This window comes from Bubalus bubalis, chromosome 5, assembly GCF_019923935.1.
Source record: "Bubalus bubalis isolate 160015118507 breed Murrah chromosome 5, NDDB_SH_1, whole genome shotgun sequence".
NCBI lineage: Eukaryota > Metazoa > Chordata > Mammalia > Artiodactyla > Bovidae > Bubalus > Bubalus bubalis.
In genome coordinates, this window is record NC_059161.1 from 33,357,279 (window position 1) to 33,375,755 (window position 18,477).

The window sequence follows — 18,477 nt, forward strand, 5'->3', positions numbered from 1 at the left end:
AAAAAAGCTTTACAAACCAACAAATTTGTTGATTCCAAAGTCAGGTTGGACCAGAGAATGTCTATCTTGTGTAATTGGCGCTTCTCTCTCCTCCTCTGCTTTCATCAAAGGCTGTGGAAGACAGGCAAAATGCTGCCCAGATAGAAAGCAAAAGAAATTAAAGGAACAAAAGAGGTGGCAGAGGCAGCTGAGAGGAAATTTGGCTGCCTGCAGGATGGGTTAGAAGGTGGCAGTGATGACAAAGTAGGTTCAGGATGCCAGGAAGCCAGGAATTAGGCTCTGATGCTGAGAATGGAGAGAAGAGAACTGGACTCTTCCTAAAAACAAGAATGTTCCTGGTCTCCAATCATCTCACTCTCCACCATGAGCAATCTGAACCTTTCCAGGGATCATTCCAGCCTGCAACAGCTCAGGTCAGGTTCAGTTTCTGAATGATGAAGGGGACGGCTGGAATGGGATGGCTAGAATGGGATGTGGCATCTTGCACAAGTTGTTGCTGTTGGTGTTGTTCAGTCGCTCAGTCGTGTCTGACTCTTTGTGACCCCCATGGGTTGCAGCACGCCAGGCTTCCCTGTCTTGCACAGGGCACACTACCAACTCACCATCTGGATGGTGATGGGTGATTCTTGACCACGCCTCTTTCTCTCTCATCCTGTCCTCCTAGTGCACAGTGGCACTTATGTGTGGGACACGAAGCCCCAAGCACAAGACACAGGAAAGAGTCTGATTGACTCCTGGGTTTACTAAAAATTACAAAGTGGGGTTTCCCTAGTGTCTCAGTGGTAAAGAATCTGCCTGGCAATGCAGGAGACACAGGTTCAACCTCTGAGCCAGTAAGATGCCACATGCTGCAGAGCAGCCAAGACAGTGGGCTGCAACTGTTGAGCCTGTGCTCTAGAGCCTGAGGGCCACAGCTACTGAAGTCCATGCACCTTAGAGCCCGTGCTCCTCAGTAAAAGAAGCCACCACAATGAGAAGCTTGCACACCACAACTAGAAAGTGGCTCCCACTCACCACAATTAGAGACAAGCCCATGTAGCAATGAAGACCCAGCACAGCCAAAAATAAATAAATAAATAAAATTATTTTTTAAGGTTACAAAGTGGTGAACTCAGTGCTGAAAACAGTGTAGGAGCAGCCCTGCTGAGACGGCCTTCCCCCGACACATAAGAAGGCAGACTGGCGTCCAGATAGGGGCTTGTTTCTGCGAGGATCAGAACCTATTCCTGCAAAGATCAGAACCTAGACTTCTGATGGAGAGTGTCTGGCTAAATGCTGAGTTTTATCACCACATGAACATCATCCTTTGCAGTCCCAGTAAAATGAAACAAGACAATAATGACCATCAGCAGAGAAGCACGTACCAGAGTCACACACTGGATTCCTATTGGAGAGATGCTAAAAGCCTGCCCTTTAAACTCTCAAAAGAGAATTTCCTGTGCAGATACTCTGAGACTTCAGAAATTTCTATGTAACCTGTGTACCATTTAATCCATTCCCCATAACCCCACGAAGCATCCATCTGCTTGAGTCTTACCCACGTCAAGCCAACCTCTACTGGGACAGCCCCAGGGGCAAGGCTGTTCATTGCCTGGCTAGGTGGTCTGTTCCAACTTTAAACAGCTCAGACTTTGAGAAGCTTCTTTCTTTCATCAGATGAAAACCTATTTCTCTGAAACCTCAGTTCTGTCCTCTGAGGTCACAGGAAGAAATGAGTTATTTCCCATCTACAGAAATATCCATCCAACATTCAAAGGCAGCCACCATGCCAAACACCCAGCCTTTCTATTCCAGGATAAACATTGCTAGTTGCCTCAACCCCTCAGAATTGTTTAGACTTATAAATAATACCATCCAACACTAAAGGCATCACAGGTAGGTCTAGCCAATACAGAATACAGTGAGACCGTGACCTCTCAGCTTCTGGACACAGATTCAAATGCTTTCTGGCCTGTAGAGTTTCTAGAACCTGCCACTCTCCTCATATTGAAATTGGAACATTTTCTTTCCTCTAATTTTCTGGAAGCTATTCCGTTCTCTATGATTGCCAATTGCTGTCTATAATTAAACCTGCAGCCTCCGTGCTAGGATGGAATTGAATAAAAGCTGGAGACATGAATGTGCCCCAGCAAAGCTCTAGACAGTTCTTTTCCCTGCTTAATTCAAAACATCATGCACAAGTTCATCTTTCTTCCAGATCACTCCCCACAGTGACAAATGCTCTCACCCATTTTACTGACAATAAAAGCAAGGCACAGAGTCATAAGTGATTCCCAAGGGCCCAAGGACAGTCGGTGGTAAATTCTTGATTCTATCCCAAACCTTCAAGCTCCCAGCTCTGAGCCTCATTTTTAGGAAGAGCAATTCTGGAAAGCCCCGCCCACAGGGGCAGCTGCAGAGACTCCAAAGGCTGTTGTCAGTCATTGTCTCCATCTTTGACCGAGGATGGTAAAAGACGTGGGATCACCAAGGGAACTTTTGGAGGCTGCAGATAAGGACTGAGCCTGAGGGCTAAGGACTGGCTTCTGCTTTCCAAATTCTTCCATGCCTCACTGCCCCCGTACTGCTCACAAGAGCCAGGAAATTTCACTCCTCATGACACAGGGAAAATATTCGCTTCCTGTTGGTAGTAGAATCCTAAAGGCTGTCCCCGCCTGTCCCACTCTGTGTTGGCACAGAGGCAGGATGTCTGATGACAAGTGCGTCCCGCCATGGAGTCTGAAATGGGGCCCGAAGGTGGCAGAAACCGAGACTTTTCAGTGACTTTTATGCCCCCCAATCAGAATGGCTATAAAGAACACAAGACATAAAGTACTTCCCTGTATAATTTGCTGGTTTATAGGTGGTTTCATCACTTTTTTTTTTAATGGCTATCCAAAGTGATCTTTATGTTTCCCTTATGGCTGGGAGGGACCAAATGCTCTGAAAAAGCCAAGAGAGCTGAGGAAATAGGGAGACCCTGGAGGAGGGTGCCCACTCCCCTTCCCAGTCCGTGGCCAGGAGGCTGTGGGTGGCAGGGAGGGACAGGGGGGTGATGCTCAGGACACACAGCTCTTGCCTGCTCAGAAATTTCCTGCAGGAACATCCATGGGCAGAGGCTTGATGGTGTTTCCACCCCCATCCCCCTAAAGGGGAGGTCAGGGGCTTCCCTTGGACTTGAATTCAGAGCTGAAAGGACTATACACACCCATGAGGACAGGATACAAATAAGGTGAAGCTGGCACTGGTATTATCCTGTATCACCTTGACCACATGGTAGTAAAACAGCTTCCTTTCTCTCATCTATCCCAGAACCTGTGAGCTGCTTCTTAGCACTTATGGGAAGTTGCTGTCATTTTGTTGATTTTGTGCTTCCCTGGTTATTTTGTGTGTGTGTAATTAGGGATGGAAATCATCTAAAAACTGCCAGTACATGATTTAAATATCTAAACCACCTACAAGCATTTGCTTATTGCTATTTGTATTAATTTATTATTATATAAAATTTAATTTATTTTTCATATCAATTAAATTGAATTAAGACAAACACACTAAATGTTCAGAAATGTATTAAATGTTAAATTCTTAAATTATATTTATACTTGACATAATTATAGGGTCGCAGAAGTTGCAAAAACAGCACAGAGAGTCCCCGATGTACTCTGGCCTCAGGAGAACATCTTACACAATTGGAGTAGAAAATACCAGGCAAGAAGCGAACACTGTGCATTCCACAGGCAGGTGTGCTGATGTCTGTGCGTGCGTGTGTATGGATGTGCATGTGTGCATGTCTGTGTGCATGTGCGCTGGGTATCTGGCAGCAAGTGCCTGCCTGGGTCTGTGTGTGTGTGTGGTTCTACACAATTTCATCACATGTGTCAACTCCCATAAACACCACAATGCAAATACAGAACAGCCCTGTCCCCAAAAAGACCCCCGCCCGCAGCACCTGGTTACACTCTGTGTATCCGTGTACTCACGACTGAGCGACTGATCTGATCTGATCCGTGTACTCCAAGCCCAAGAGGACCACTCCCCTCCCATCCAGCATGCATGGCCACCTTGCAGGGCACCCACCATGTTCTGAAGTCCCCACCAGGACTTCCTCTCCAGCTGTGGGCATGGAAGACTCTGAAGGTAACCCGGGGATGGAGAATCTGGTTCTCAGTGTTAGACGCACTAAGGGTGATGGAGACTGCAGGCTGCCTTCTGGAGCTGACAGTGGACTCCTCTGACCCCAGAGTGGTCCCCAGAGGCCATACACTCTACCCGCTCCCCTCCCTAACATGCTCCTCCCCGACCCTCCCACCTGCCCCTCCAGTGATACAGGACCACTGGAGGGTTGATTGGGGGATGCTTTCCAGGGCCAACATTCAGGTACAGGAGATTATGAAGGCCACCCAGTGACCCAGCCCCATGGGGGCCTCTAGGCTTTTGAAGAGGGATTGAGAAGAAGGAAGGCAGAGACTGAGGAAGCAGCAACACTGCCCACAGCTAGTACTGCTTTCCCGTGAGTCCCCCACTGCCAATCTCAAGTGATTGAAGGCCCTCCCCCGCCCCACACTCTGCCATTAGGCAGCCCTGGGGGCCCCTCCCCCTCTCCTCCCTTTGGAGGATCTCTGGGAGTTCACACCAAAGCATCGCCACTTGGACTACAGAGTGGAGGATCCCCTTGGTCTCTATGGGGCACGACAGGACCAGAGCCTGTTATCATGGATCTGGGCCAGAACCCAGGGTCCTCCTGCAGGCCTAGAATGGTCTGGATGCCTCGGTTCCTCTTGCCACCTTCTGGAACCTGCCAGGACCCCAGCTCACATTCACCCTCTCCCGGGCTCCCCAGGGCACCCATGAGCAAGAAGGCCACAGCTTCTTTCTGGGGCTCGGATGCAAAGTGATGGCTCTCAGTTCCCCGTAACCATCCATGTCCATGGCAACAGCAGCGCTCAGCCCTCCCTACCTCGGCGGTCCGTTCTCAACCCAGTTTCCAAAAGGAACGAGGCCCACTGGGCTCCCCTGAGACCACAGCTGAGTAAAGGAAGCAGAGGCCTCCAGCAGAGCAGCTAGCAAGACTCAGAAGGCTGCTGGCAGGACATCAGGTCTCAAAGGCACACAGACGGTGCCAGAAAGGAGTCTGGTCTCCCAGGTGGGAGCAGGGGAAGGGACATGTGCATTTTTTAAATGGCTAAAGTAACGCAGCAGAGGTTCCATCCATGGGTGGGGGTGGCCATTTGGGACCTCGCCATCCCCAACCAGGCGGAACATATCTGGGCTCTGATGGCCATTAATACATAAACCTTTCACTCCATCTGCAGGAGCTTAAACAGGGCAAGACCCACAGTGCCTAAAGCCTCCCTGGATGGGAGTACCAGTGATGCTGACCTCATGCTCGAGAGCTACTGCCTCCCTGAGAGTTATGGAAGCTAGGCCTCTAGACAAGGTCATGGTCAGAGGTACCCTCATCTGCAGGCCCCAGCTCCCTACCCCCCTTGCCAGTCATGGCACCTACAATTCCAGAAGCTTCTTGAGAGCCCAGATCATGTTTCATTTTGCTCACCACTGATCTTCATCACCAAGCCCCATGTATGATAGAACAGAAAGCTGTAATCAACAATACTGTATTGGGTGATTTAAAATATGTTAACAATGTAGATCTCATGTGTTCTTACCCCTCACACACACAAACGTAAGGACACTTTTGGAGGTGATAGATACGGTTAGTACCTTGATGGTATCGTGAGTATTTTGCACTTGCCCAAATGCATCAAAATGTATATGCTAAGGGAACTACAGTCAATGCTTTGTAATAATCTATAAAGGAAGAGAGTTTTGAAAGTATATATAACATATATATAAATAAATCATTTTGCTGTACATCTGAAACTAACACAACTTTGTGAATGAACCATGCTGTTGGGGTGTTAGTCACTCAGTTACTTGTGTCTGACTCTTTTCAACCCCGTGGACCCACCAGGCTGCTCTGTCCATGGAATTCTCAGGCAAGAATACAGGAGTGAGTAGCCATTCCCTTCTCCAGGGGATCTTGCCAACCCAGGAATCAAACCTGCATCTCCTACATTGCCAGGAGGATTCTTTATCACTAAACCAGTACTATACTTCAATTTTTTAAAATAAAATGTATACACTAAAAATGTGCAATATTTTTGTATATTAATGGTATTTCAGTAAAGCTAAAAAAAATGTTCTGAAAATGTGCTTGTTGAATGAATGAAAGAATTGGTGAGTCAACCAGTTAGGGAACTCATTTGCTGAATATCCATAAGCACTCATGGATGTTTAGTGGACATTCAGCTGATTGTTTGCATCCCTCCCACACACCGAGTAACCTTCAGAATAATATCCAGGAACTGGTCTCTGTCAGGTGGGAATCTCCAGCCTCTGCAGGGGGCAGGCACCGAGTTTCCAGAACACCCATGGTGTTTGGAGACATTGATCATTATAAAATAAAGCTGTCCTATATGTCAAGCCACATCCAATGCGTTGAGACTCAAAGCCGCTAAAGTTCATGGGAGACATAACTGTGTCATTCGATTTGTTCACCAAAGAGCAGGTCAAACGGAAAGGTTACCATCCTCTTAAAAATATTCCAACAACATTTTTTTTTAATTTTTATGTTACCATGTTGCCTTTTCGGAGAAAGGGTTTCTGTTTATCAGCGATGAGTAAATGCTCCCAAAATCGGGGATTACGGACTCTGACCTTCTCTTTATCGGCAGGTAGTAAAATGAATGGGCAGATTACAGCAACATGATTTGAAGATTACAAAATTTATGAGGAGGCAGCACGCTGAAGAGGAAAGTGATGACGACGTGAGTGCGAGAGGGAGAAGCAGGTAGAGGACGGGAAACCCAGCAGAAATGCTTTCCCCTGGACTCTCGGCTCCAGAAACGAAGATGTTTGCTCCACAACCCGTCCACTGCCTGGCACAGGGGAAGAAAAGCTAAGTGTATTTTGAATCAGGACATCGGCAGGTGAACGGCTCCACTGTGGGGCCATCGTGGGAATTAAATGAGACGATCCTCAGAAAATGTTTAGTGCAGAGCCTGACACAGGGCATCACTTAGAGAATGAGAGGGATGAGAGACTGGAGTGGTGCCTCATCACCGTCAGCCTCCTCACCTAATGACCCCATGGATAAGAGCAGAAAGCCCTGCATCAGCCTTGTCCTCACTCACCATTAACTCCTTGCTTTCAAAGTACAGGAGCACATGGACACCCATGGCTGATTCATGTCAATCTATAGCAAAACCACTACAATACTGTAATTAGCCTCCAATTAAAATAAATTAATTAAAAAAACAACAACAAAGTACAGCACAGGCCTGGCTGCAAAGTCAGGCTTCTGTCTCATTGTCATGTTTGTGTCCTTCAGTGTTGTGGATTGAATTGTGTCCCCAGAAAGACCTGTTTGAGTACTAACCCCTGGGATCTGTACACATGACTTTACTTAGACGAGGGTCTTTGCAGATATAATTGAGTTAAGATGAGGTCATACTAGCTCTGTTGAGCCCTAATGCAGTGACTTGTCTCCTTATAAGAAGAAGGAAATTTGGACACATGCATAGAGACGCATACAGAGGGAGGTGCCAAGTGAAGATGGAGCAGAGACTGGAGTGATGCCTCTACAAGCCAAGGAACACCAAGGATGCCAACATACAACAGAAGCTGGGAGAGGAAAGTAAGGGCCCTCCCCCAAGGAGCACGGCCGGCCAACACCTTGATCTCAGACTTCTGGCCTCCACATTAGTGAGAGAATGTATTTTTGTTGTTATAAGCACCCAGTTCATAGTTCCTTGTTATGACAGGCATAGAAAATGAACACAATAGGTGCCTGCAGCTCATTTGTTGGCATCTACTGTGTACCTGCAGGGCATCACGATGGAGCAGGAGAGGAAACACGGTAGTCCCTGTCCCCACACCTGTGTGCTGTGTGCTGTGGGCTCTGGGTACCACAAACAAGAACCAGGTCTCAGCCACAGTGGACCACACAGTGGGAACAGAAAACAAAAGCATACATTTATCCATGTAACTTGAGATCAGTCTTCTGAGACAAACACAGATGAGGAGAGGTGCTAGGAGAAGGAAATCCATTTTCTGATTGGAAGGGACAGCTGTCACTCACTGTGTACTAGGCTCCTTTGAGCTGGGCTGCGATCCTCAGGGCTCCTTTGGGGATGCATCTATTCCTGGTTTCTCTAACAACAAAGGATAGCAGTCATCACGGCGCCTTGCTGGGTTGCAGGGGTCTCAGGTAGGCTCATGCTTTGTTACATTGAAAGCCTGCCCCCATACAAGTCAAACCCCTTTCCTTAGTAGATGATCTTTCTCAAAGTTCTTTAAACTCAGGACCCTTTTGGCAAACACAAACATCTCATGGACTAGATGAGGCACAAGCTGGAATCAAGATTTCAGGGACAAATATCAATAACCTCAGATATGCAGATGATACCACCCTTATGGCAGAAAGCAAAGAGAAACTAAAGAGCCTCTTGATGAAAGTGAAAGAGGAGAGTGAAAAAGCCAGCTTAAAACTCAACATTCAGAAAACTAAGAACAAGGCATCCAGTCCCATCACTTCATGGAAAATATATGGGAAAACAATAGAAACAGTGACAGACTTTATTTTCTTAGGCTCCAAAATCACTGCAGATGGTGACTGCAGCCATGAAATTAAAAGATGCTTGCTCCTTGGAAGAAAAGCTATGACCAAACTAGATAGCATATTAAAAAGCAGAGACATTATTTTGCCAACAAAGGTCCGTCTAGTCAAAGATATGGTTTTTCCAGTAGTCATGTATGGATGTGAGAGTTTGACCATAAAGAAAGCTAGGACCAAAGAATTGATGCTTTTGTGGTGTTGGTGAAGACTCTTGAGAGTCCCTTGGACTGCAAGGAGATCAAACCAGTCAATCCTAAAGGAAATCAGTCCTGAATATTCATTAGAAGGACTGATGCTGAACCTGAAGCTCCAATATTTTGGCCACATGGTGCAAAGAGCTGACTCATTGGAAAAGACCCTGATGCTGGGAAAGACTGAGGGCAAGAGGAGAAGGGGATGACAGAGGATGAGATGACTGGACGGCATCACTGACTCAATGGACATGAGTTTGAACAAGCTCTGGGAGTTGGTGATGGATGGGGAAGCCAGGCGTGCTGCAGTCCATGGGGTCTCAAAGAGTCAGACACAGCTAACTGACTGAACTGAACTGAAACATCTCATGGTGTGTCCCACAGCCCCCTTTGGGTCAGGCCCCTGGCAGGGCCTGCCCCCACCCCCAAACCCCAGCTTCTGTGTTACTTTGCAGCTAAGAGGACTTTGTGGAGTAATTTTCACAGGCTTGGTCACTTTGCCCGTGCAGCTCCTCCAGAACTTAAACACACGCGTGCTTCCGCAGGGCGGCCCCAGCCCAGCAGGCTCTGCACCGCCCAACCCCATCTGCTGCCGGAGCAGCTTCCTGTGTCAGTGTTGTAACAGGAGTAAAGAAGCAAACAGCTCAAAGGTTTCCAATATGAAATACAATTCCTCAAGGCTCATTTTAATATTTCAAATCAAAAGAGGGAAAAGGCTGCTGGCTTTCAGCTCCCAAATCTTTATTAAAATGTGGTCAAGGACTTCCCTGGGAGTCCAGTGGCTAGGACTCTAAGCTCCCAATGCAGGGGACCTGGGTTCAATTCCTTGTCCATGAACGAGATCCCACATGCTGCAACTAAGAGTTCACATGCTGAGCTAAAGATCCCACGCGCTGTAACTAAGACCCGACACAGCCAAATAAATAAACGAATACTTAAAAAAACAAAAGTAAGAAGACCGTGTTGTAGTTGTTTAGTTGCTAAGTCATACCCAACTCTTTGTGACCCCATGGATGGCAGCATGCCAGGCTTCTCTGTCCTTCACTGTCTCTGGTAGCTTGCTTAAACTCATGTCCATTGGCCAGTGACGCTATCCAACCGTCTCATTCTCTGTCACTCCCTTCTCCTGCCTTTAGTCTTTCCCAGCATCAGGACCATGTGCTTCTATGGTTATCGTCTCTCTTTTCATTGAAATTTCCCTTATTCTCAACCAGGACCTCTGCTGATGTCTCATCAGTTCAGTTGGTTCCATTCCAAAGGCCAAGAGAAGTTCTCAGATCATGGAGGGACATGTTCCACCCTCAACCGCACCTACACACTGCGGAGGGACTACCTGATGGAGTAAAAAAATATTCATTGAGCGCCGTGCTTCTGGGGCTGCAGGTACAGTGGTTAGCCAAGCAAACGGCAGTCCTGTCCTCATGAAGCTTATACTGGAACGTGGGTACCCCTGGGGAGGGAAGGACAGAGCCCCATGCTACATATGGAAGCCCTTTAAAATAAACATAAAGGAAAGAAATCCAGTTATTTGCATATTGCAAACCACAGGGGAAAACTTTATGTGACAGCTTCCTGGCTCCTGAGACTAATGAGGAAGAGTGATCTTCCTCCTGGAAGGCACTGCGGAGTATCTGGGGTGCAGGAGTGGTAATTAGATCTCTCTGTTTGTCACAAAGAAGCATAGATGGGTTAGCTAGTTCTGTTACCAATTTCGAACAGATGACACACGCACAAGGGAAAGCGTTCTGACAGAACCAAAGGGTAAACGCAAGAAGGAAGTTTCCCGCGTATTGTTCTAGACGAGCTGTGCATCCATAAGCATGTCTGCAGGTACACGTGTCCCTCTGCAACACGAGAGCGTGCCATGCATCTGTGTGTTACCGTCTTAGGGCTGTCTCCTGAAGACTTTCCTGGGCCCAGATGTTTAGCTCTGCCTCTTTCTCTGAAGGGTGAGAGTTAGGGTTCAAATGGTTCCATTGTAAGGATACTACACAGTGCATGGATCCAGTCCTTTCTTGGCTGCTGCTGCGTCCCTTCAGTCGTGTCAGACTCTGTGTGACCCCATAGACGGCCGACCACCAGGCTTCCCGTCCCTGGGATTCTCCAGGCAAGAACACTGGAGTGGGTTGCCATTTCCTTCTCCAATGCATGAAAGTGAAAAGTGAAAGTGATGTCGCTCAGTCGTGTCCGACTCTAGCGACCCCATGGACTGCAGCCTACCAGGCTCCTCCGTCCATGGGATTTTCTAGGCAAAAGTGGCAGATGTGTGTATCTTTCCTTTTTTCTTCCAGTGTTTATTCTTGCGCATACATCTTTATGCACCTGTGCAAACATACCCGTAAGATCAAATCCTACATGAACTTGCTGAAATGAAGGGCATTTGTATCTTGCCTCTTGATACGGGACCTCTTTGTGTTCAGTTGTGTCCGACTCTGCAACCCCATGGACTGTAGCCCGCCAGGCTCCTCTGTCCATGGGATCTCCCAGGCAAGAATACTGGAGCATGTTGCCATTTCCTCCTCCAGGGGATCTTCCCGATCCAGGGATCGAAACTCTGTATCTTGCATCTCCTGCTTTACAGGTGGATTTTTTTTATCACTGAGCCACCTGGGAAGCCCTACATCTTGATAGATGTCAGCAAATTGCCCACCCCTCAAAGAAAGGTCATTCCAGTTGACATTCCCACCATAAGAACAACTGTTTCCTTATCCTTGTTGTCAATCAGATAGATTTAAAAACACCATTTCAGGGAAGTTTCAACACTAAGCGTGAAGTTTCTCATCTTTCATACATCTAAGAGCCATTCTCTTTGTGAAATGTGTCCTTGAATGATGGCTTGAGGAATTGAGAGCCCTGATCCATCTACCTTGCCTCTGCCACAACCACACTTCTCACTGCAGACCCAGGTGAGTTACCGCCTCGTCTCCTGCATCCAGAAAATGCAGGGCACATTTTGAAAGTATTAATAAATCGTAACCGACTCGGTTGCGATGGTTTTGTGCCCTCCTCAAGACAGTTGAGAGCCTGCTGGCATCTTTCAAGATGAGGATTTGAGCCGAAAGGTCTGGGGATGTCATAGGAGCCAGCTGGCAGAGGAGGGTCGAGAGCAGAGGGTGAGGAGAGGGCACTGAGACTGTGCCCCCAGACGGCTGCTCACCCAGCTCTCGGCTGGTTCCTGCACCACATGTCCTGGGACCTAGAGCTGTGCCCTACTGGCAGAGCACCTGGTCATCTGCCATTCCGGTAGAGTAGCAGCATGCTGATGCCTACAGCTGCGTGTGTCCCTGCAGAGTCCACACCACTGAGGCCACTTCCTGGGCTGATGCTGTGCCCACCTGGTGCTGACAGCTCTGAACCCTGCTTCTGGCTGGACATGGAGAAGCATTTCCGGGCACCTGGCCAGGCTCAGCCTGCCCCAGCCCAGCACCCCAGGCAGCTCTGAGTTTGTGATTTCATTGCGGGGCCTGTCTTGCTCCTGGGATGAGGACAAAATGAAGACTCGGCAAACCACAACAGGAAGACTAAACCACTGGTTGTAAAAATGCATCGGTATGCTTCATCAGTTGTTAGAAAGTTCCACGCCAGAACCAGATGTTACTCACAGAAGGAACTGTGGTGCAGGAGTGAGCGGAGACATGGGAACTCCTCACACTCTCTGTGTAATTTCGCTATCAACCTAAGACTGCCCCCCAAAAAATAACTAAAAAAAAGGAATCAGAAAAGGTTTTGAGCCTAGACATGCTGTGCTTTCCTCTGTTCTCTGGCATTCATGGCATCTTCCTAGGGTACTTGTCCCCACTTGGGGCAATTAGCAGGTTTCACTGGGGGTGGGGCTGAGGCTGGGATATTTAACACCTAAATTCTATTTTTTAAGGGCATCCCAGGTGGCACTAGCGGTAAAGAACCCGCCTGCCAATGTAGGAAACAAGAGACACGGATCCCATCCCTGAGTCAAGGCGATTCCCCTGGAGAAGGGAATAGTAACCAGTTCCAGTATTCTTGCCTGGAGAATCCCATGGACAGAGGAGCCTGGTGGGCTACAGTCCATGGGGTCACAAAGAGTCGAGCACAACTGAAGCGACTTAGTATGCATGCACATTGAGGGTGGGGCTAAGGTTGGGATATTTATCACCTAAACTATTTTTTAACATATATATTTGTTTGTTTTGGCCATGTCAGGTCTTAGTTGCAGCGCTCAGGATCTTTGTTGCCTCATGTGGGGTCTTTCATTGCAGCCCAAGGACGACCTAGTTGAAGTGCTCAGGCTTAGTTGCCCCACGGCATGTGGGATCTTAGTTCCTCAACTAGGGATGGAATCCGTGTCCCCTGCATTGCAATATGAATTCTTAACTGCTGAACCACAAGGAAAGTTCCTTAACACCTAAATTCTAAGGGCCACATAGCAAGAAGGAGCAGAATGAAGGGTGGGAGGTATAAATCAAACAAAAGGCAGAAATGAGAAGGTGAGAACAGAAGGCAGATGAGATGAGACTGATCTCAGAAGTGACTCAGGTGATGCAGGCAGAGATGTGCTCTGAATGGTGGGGGAGCTCTGGGAAGTGATACCCGGGCTCCTGGATCCCCCTTCCCTGCATCTGATCAGTCACCTCCAGAAGGGACAAAGGCCAGCTCCCCTTCCAGTGTCTGCCTCCCATCCTCCCCATTCCATTACCCCACCCCTGTGCTCAGAGTCTGGACCTCAGTGTGCACATGGAAGGAAGGGGCTGCTGCATCGCCAGGCACTCACCCCCACCCCCACCCCTGCCCTTTGCTTTGTCCATGAGCAACAATTTCCAGGTGCCTAGGATGTGCCCAGCCCAGGGCTGAGCCCCCACCTCTGTGGCTCTCAGAGTCTGTGGTTTTGAGTGAGGGACCTGTCAACCCAACTCAATCTGATGATGAAGGTAGGTGGGAAGGGAGCCTCCTGGGGATTTGAACAGGACAGACTAAAAGCCAATCCAGGGTCCTGGCCCCAGGAGGCCTTAAGACCCTGCCATCAGAGAGCCTGCAAGGTGGGCAGGAAAGGAGCTGTTGGGACCTAAGCCAGAGACAAGGGAAGCAGCCTCATGACCTTGCACAAGGACATGTAGTCAGCGATGCAGGGGGACCCGGGAGAAAGGCCTTTGAACCCAAGTGGCATTTGCTAGCTCTAGGAACTAGGGTTTCTTTAGGCCTAAAGGTAGGGAGCGGGGCTGCCTCCTCACTCAAGAACATCACAATCCAGCTTTCTAGTTGCTGCAGAAAAATGCCCCTTTTCTAAACCCACACATTCCCCACTCTGCTTGGCCCCAAATTTGGGAGGAACAAGCAGCGAGATCAGTGGCCAAAACCGAGATACACAGACAAGCCTCCTGGGCAGCCACCCTTTCCAGGAGCACCCATTGAGCCCTGTCCAGCTGCTCTGTGTGGGGGAACACAGGGGACAGGCTGTGATGGGACCGGTGATATGCACCAAACAGGAAACACCTGAGGGTGGCCAGGCCCACACACACCACAGCCCAGGGGAGCCCTCCAAGTCACTCACTGTCAGCCACAGGGCATTGTCTTCTGCCGCCTCCTGGACTGGTCCACTTCAGGACTCCTTCTCCTGAGGATCAAGTGCCTGCTCCTTCAGCTGACTCATCCAATGCCCCATGAGCACAGAGCCCCATGTTCTGCCAGGAGCTCCTCCAGCCCCCAGAAACTACTGGTGAGCTCCCTACCCTCCTGGAGCTCTCCGCCCCACAAAGGACTCACCACGTATGTACAGCTGGGGTCACCTACAAATGCAAGATGCCCTGCAGAGCCTGAAGGGAGCGTCTAAGGGGGAGGAGGAAGGGGCAGTGGCAGAAAGTCAGGATAGGCATCTGGGAACAATGGTGGACACAGTCCAAGGAGGCCAGAGAAGGCCCCTGCAGCTTGTGAGGAGGGCCCTCTGTGGAATAGCGTGACCCGAGGGTTTATAGGATGGACATGGAGGGAGAGGAGGCTTGTGAGTAAGCAGGCTGACACAGCAGCCCACAGGAGGGGATGAAGGCTCTGCAAAGGCAAGAGAACTCAAGGGAGGGGCTGGACCAAGAGACTGATGAAGACGGAGTAAACAAGTTTAGGCGTGGACAGTGGGAGGAGATGGAGCTGGAAAGAGTGGAGTGTGTGCACTAATTTTTTTTTTTAATTTTTATTGGAGTGCAGTTACTTTACAATGTTGTGTTAGTTTCAGGTGTAGAGCAAAGTGAATGTTTTACACACACATATGCATACTCTTTTTCAGATTCTTTTTGCACGTAGGTCATTATAGAGTACTGAGTGGAGTTCTTTGTGCTATATGCTGCTGCTAAGTCGCTTCAGTCATGTCTGACTCTGTGCGACCCCAGAGACGGCAGCCCCCCAGGCTCCCCCGTCCCTGGGATTCTCCAGGCAAGAACACTGGAGTGGGTTGCCATTTCCTTCTCCAATGCATGAAAGTGAAAAGTGAAAGTGAAGTCGCTCAGTCGTGTCCGACTCCTAGCGACCCCATGGACTGCAGCCTACCAGGCTCCTCCATCCATGGGATTTTCCAGGCAAGATACTGGAGTGGGGTGCCATTATAGTAGGTCCTTATTAGTTATCTATTTCATAGATAGTCGGAGAAGGCACTGGCACCCCACTCCAGTACTCTTCCCTGGAAAATCCCACGGACAGAGGAGCCTGGTAGGCTGCAGTCCGTGGGGTCGCTAATAGTTGGACACGACTGAGTGACTTCACTTTTACTATCACTTTCCACTTTCATGCATTGGAGAAGGAAATGGCAACCCACTCCTGTGTTCTTGCCTGGAGAATCCCAGGGACGGGGGAGCCTGGTGGGCTGCCGTCTATGGGGTCACACAGAGTCGGACACGACTGAAGTGACTTAGCAGCAGCAGCAGCAGCAGTATAGTAAGCCGAGAAACAGGTTAAATTTGCCCCAGGCTCCTGGAAGATGAGCCCTAAGATAAGAGAGTCTTTGTTTGCCTATAGGGCTTGACTATCAGACAGTCTAATGATGTGACTGGGAGGTGGGCTTTGCATCACGAGGTATCATCCTGACAAGCTTGCAGTAGTCATGTGAGTGACCAGCCAGGTCTATGTGACTGGATGGGCCCCCAGTAAAGACTCTGGACATCAGGGTTTGGGGCGTCTCCCCTGGTTGGCCCTGCCCTCTGTGTTATTGTCACATATTGTGTCATCACTGGGAGAAGATAGCACTGTCCAAGCATCCAGTGGAAGCTCCTGGACTTTCCTGGCCTCTGTCCTGTGCATCCCTTCCCTGGGCTGATTTTAATCTGCATCCTTTCACTGTGATAAACCATAACCAAGAGTGGAATGGCTCCCATGGGAGTTCTCAAACCTGACAGTGGTCCTGCGGATCCCCGAACTTGTATTCAGCACCAGACATGAGAGTGGTCTGAAGGACTGCTCCCTGACACTGCAGCATGAAGGCCAAAATGGAGTCCAGTCTGGAAGGCTGGAGAGTGAGCGTGTTTGCAAGCAGAGTGCCCAAGTGGTGGTGAGGAGGCCCACTGATACACAAGGAGTTTGAGGTGCCCATGGGGTATCCTAGGAGAGACCCCTGGAAGGAGCAAGGAGCAAGTGGAGCTGTTCATTCACCCGCCATCCATCAGCCATCAAAGACAGGATGTGTGGCCGGGACCCAAAATGTACATAGGGGTCGCCATGGGAATGAAACACACATAGACAGACAAGCAAAGCCATGTTGCACAAAAGTGTGCTCAGAAACAGCAGTCATGAAGGGATAGGATGGGTTCAGTGAGTGACAACATTTATAGGCTGGTGGGTACAGACAGAGTCTTGGAGGAAGAGGTCATTTGACTGAGAGCCAGACTAACCAGGTGAGAAGTGGGGTCAGAATTTCAGCCTCCAGGAAATGATTCCAGGAAGGTCCTGGCTCTGGGAGACCTTGGGCCACTCAAGAGACAAAAGAGCTCAGATATCAGGGCCAGTAAAGCAACATTTCCAGAAAGAGCCAGAGAGTAAATATGGGAGGCTTTGCAGGGCACGTGGTCTCTGTTGCAATTCATGGGCTCTGTCTGGACAGCATGGAAGCTGCTGGGGGGACAGGGATGCGAGTTGGCGTGGCTGCCTGCCAACCAACCTGTATTTCTACAAAAGCAGGCCAGGTCAGATCTGGCCAAGCACACTGCCGTGTAAGGTTCTGAAGCTCATGAGAACCCTGGCCGGGACTCCCCCTGAGTTGATCCAGCACTTTTATACAGTGCTTCTTCCCCGATCCTCTTCACCGGCTGCAATTCCCTGGACACGCAGGTGTTTATCTCTGATATTTATCTCCTTTCCCTGGATCCTGTTCCATAAACTCGACCTCAAACCATGTTGACCTTGGTTAGTGTCCCCCCAGCACCCCATGCATTCACTCCCGGGCTCTGTGTAGCCCATGGCACTCAGAATCCACAGCATCTCCAACTTGTGAGCACGCCGTGTACTCAGGGACCCAGGCGCAAGACCTTACATTTTCCCTGTTAAGTTTCATCCTGTTAGAATTGCTCCTATCACCAAGACTGTCAGAGTTGTTTAAAGTCCTAGTTCTGTCACCGGAAATTCCACCCCCGCTTACAGCTCTCACAGGAGACCACACGGGAGGCGGTGAGGAATGTGGAGTCGGGCCAGACCGCCTGAGTAGGAATCCCAATGTGTGCGCTGGGAGATCTGTGGCCCTGAGCTTGTGGCCCTGTGGCCTTTTTGTGCCTCAGTTTCCCAGGCTGTGATGGGGGATGGTAACCCTCCCTCCCAGGGCTGTGTGAGCCCTGGAGGAGAAAAATATGGCTGGCTCATTAGACACAGAGGGCTGAAGCTAGGCCTGGCTTTGAGAAAGAGCTGAGTGTGAGCACTAAAATTGGCAATAAAAAAAGCCTGCAACCAAGTCACGGAAGAAAAACTGTTCTCAGCACCAGGCTGAAGTTAGGGCCCTGTGGCATCTCACTAGCGATCTCTCTCCAAACAGCCCGCACTCCCCAGGCACCATCAGTCATCCAGTGCTGATTATATCCTACTAGGTGCTAGCAGAGAAAGCAAGGAGGATAGGGGACAGAGGAGAGAACTTATGAGAGACTCCTCGGGGAAGAACTCCATCTAAAACTGTGACCTTGGCAATGCCCTGAGTCCTGGTTTCTGAGGATAAGGCCTGGCCTCTCCTCCTAGCCTCTTCATTTTTCTTCAAACTTTAAACTTTGTATTTTGTATTAGAGCATAGCCAGTTAGCAATGTTGTGGTAGTTTGGTGAACAGCAAAGGGACTCAACCGTACATATACATGTATGCATTCTCCACCAGCACCCCCTCCCATCCAATCTGGCACATAACATTGAGCAGAGTTCCATGTGCTCTGCAGTAGATCCTTGCTGGTTATCCATTTTGAATATAGCAGCATGGACATGTGCATCCCAAACATCCTAACTATCCCTTCCACCCTCCTTGTCCCTGGCAATCAAAAGTTCATTTTCTAAGTCTGTGAGTCTCCTTGTGTTTTCTCAGTAAGTTCTTTTGTATCATCTCTTTTTATATTCCACAAATAATGGATGTCATGTGACATTTCTCCTTCTCTGTCTGACTTATTTCACTCAGTATGACACTCTAGATCCATCAGTGTTGCTGCAAATGG